The sequence below is a fragment of the Procambarus clarkii genome, chromosome 11 (assembly GCF_040958095.1).
Source record: "Procambarus clarkii isolate CNS0578487 chromosome 11, FALCON_Pclarkii_2.0, whole genome shotgun sequence".
NCBI lineage: Eukaryota > Metazoa > Arthropoda > Malacostraca > Decapoda > Cambaridae > Procambarus > Procambarus clarkii.
Genome location: NC_091160.1, coordinates 8,945,143 through 8,948,016, shown reverse-complemented (window position 1 = coordinate 8,948,016; position 2,874 = coordinate 8,945,143).

The window sequence follows — 2,874 nt, the reverse complement described above, 5'->3', positions numbered from 1 at the left end:
GTCTGATAACTAGTCATGCGGTAATGTAGTGTGGGAGATCATGCCGCAGTTCCGGTTTAAGGGTGTTGCTCTGTCTTTGGGGTCCAGCGGCCCAGCCACAAGGCATGGGTCTCATAGGCCCCTCAGCAGTAACCCTAAAATATTAGATCCTAAAAAACAACTTAAACATGTATGTTAATTAAAATAGATGGTTCATCAAAATAAAGTGGAGACATAAACAATACAGAAATATTAAAACATGCAATAAAATAAAATCGCAATCATGCCAAATATTATTCTCTAGTGTGGGGAACCAACCTGTGAGATTTATATTTAATTTATATGAATTTAGTGTTTATTTACGCTAATATATATATTTCAATAGCAAATTGTATGATATTTAGCGGATTATATTTCTGCTTTCTGCAATATTCTCACAAATAGACTCCTTGCACATTAGGGGGGGGGTGGAAAAGGGGGTTATATTATATTTATATATGCAGCTAATAAAACTACAGTATTAATCTACATATATAAATGATGAAAATTGTGAGGTCTTGCCTTATTGTACGGTAGGCCTGGTCCACCAGGTATAAACAAGGATGGACGACAATAATCCTTGTTGAGGCTAGCATCAGTCCCCATATACTGGTTTACTAGGATTAATTCTTGCTTCCTCTTAAACTGTTCCTGTCAAAGGACACTTGCTATAATGCCCCCCCCCCCCAAAAAAAAAAAATATATGTATGTATAAGTATATTTTGGTAGCAGTCTTTCCTGTAGACATATAATATTAAATATGACCGAAAAAGTAACATTAATAATTCTAACACGAATTTTCTCTTATGTTACTTTTCACTATTGATGGTAATTGAAAAATCAATTCTCCAAAATTCATTTTTATTTCTAGTCTGACGCGACACTTGAGCGCGTTTCGGAAAACTTATTACATTTTCAGACTTCAGTTTACACACAACTGTAACTGAATAGAGCTTAAACATCTTCGATTTCTTGTACCTGCATTTGGGTGAGGTGACATGTTACAAAAGTTTTGGATGAGGTGAAAACAAATTTTCAACACAAGACAGAACACGAAACAATGGTTATTGAATGGAAGTAATTGCAGAGGGCCTATTGGCCCATATTTCTTGATGCTTCTATATTGGAGCGGAGTCTTGAAGTGGGTAGAATATAGTTGTGCATTAATTGGGTGTTGATTGCTGGTGTTGACTTCTTGATGTGTAGTGCCTCGCAGATGTCAAGCCGCCTGCTATCGCTGTATCTATCGATTTCTGTGTTTGCTAAGATTTCTCTGGTGATGGTTTGGTTGTGGGAAGAGATTATATGTTCCTTAATGGAGCCCTGTTGCTTATGCATCGTTAAACGCCTGGAGAGAGATGTTGTTGTCTTGCCTATTTACTGAGTTTTTTGAGGCTTAGTCCCCAAGAGGGCATTTGAAGGCATAGACGACGTTGGTCTCAAAGCGTTCTGCTTTGTGTCTGGAGAGTTTCTCATGAGTAGGCTGGCCGTTTTTGGTTTTATAGTAAATCGTCAGTTGTATCTTCTGATTTTCGTCTGTAGGGATAACGTTTCTATTAACTATCTTTCAGGACCCTTTCCTCCATTTTATGAGCTGTGGAAAAGAAGTTCCCGTAAAATAGTCTAATAGGGGGTATAGGTGTTGTGTTAGTTGTCTCTTCAGAGGTTGCATGGCGTTTCACTTTCCTTCTTACGATGTCTTCAACGAAACCATTGGAGAAGCCGTTGTTGACTAGGACCTGCCTTACCCTACAGAGTTCTTCGTCGACTTGCTTCCATTCTGAGCTGTGGCTGAGAGCACGGTCGACATAAGCGTTAACAACACTCCTCTTATACCTGTCTGGGCAGTCACTGTTGGCATTTAGGCACATTCCTATGTTCGTTTCCTTAGTGTAGACTGCAGTGTGGAAACCTCCGCTCCTTTCCATGACTGTTACATCTAGAAAGGGCAGCTTCCCATCCTTCTGCATCTTTTAAGTGAAATTGTGTTGGGTTTCACTTACCTAGATCTAATTAAACTTCAAACTTGTTACATGTTAATTTGGCTGCAATGTCTGTCTCGTTATGATGGGTTATATTTGTGTGAAGGTATCCATACAAAGGAGATAAAGAGACCCTTTACTCTGTGCATCAATTAGGTCATTTATAATTGGGAGTATGAGGTTCTTGCTGTCGATCTTCCAAGAGAAGTTTTAGATTGCTTGAAGAGCAGACTTTGAATCACAGAATATTATTCCTCCTCCAATGTATTTTAATGTACTGGTAGCTAAGTGTAATACTGCTAGTTCTGCTTGTGTGGAGGTCAGCCAGTTGTTTAACCTGACACTGACAGTCTTTGTGCAAATATTATTTCTATAAAACCTACGTGCTGCTCCAGTCCGTCCAGTAGAAGATTGGACTGAACCGTCGGTGTACACAGTGCTCGTGAGATCTTACTCTCGATGGAGGAGGCAATTGTTTAAAGAGTGACAGCTTAAGAGCAAGATTCTCATTATCTTGGTGACAGGTGTGTGATACTTGAATTGTGGGGTACAGATAGAGGAATATCAGACAGGTAGATTGCACTTAAAAGGAATGTTAAGTTTAAGGAGATTGTAAGCATTGTTGCTCAGTCAATTATCATAAAAGGAGTGAGTTGGTATGTCGGCACCAGTCAAAAGGGTGTCAACAGCACTAAATAATTTCTGAGAAATGCAGATGTAGGGTCTCATGACTTTAAGGCAAAAAGTGGTGTTGACTTGCATTATTCTCTCTAGTATGGTTGGAAGCTTCAGTTCTTCCCGCATGTTGATTCACATTCTTGTGCATCTTGGAGCACCAAGAATTATCCTCATGGCCTCATTCTGTACTACTACA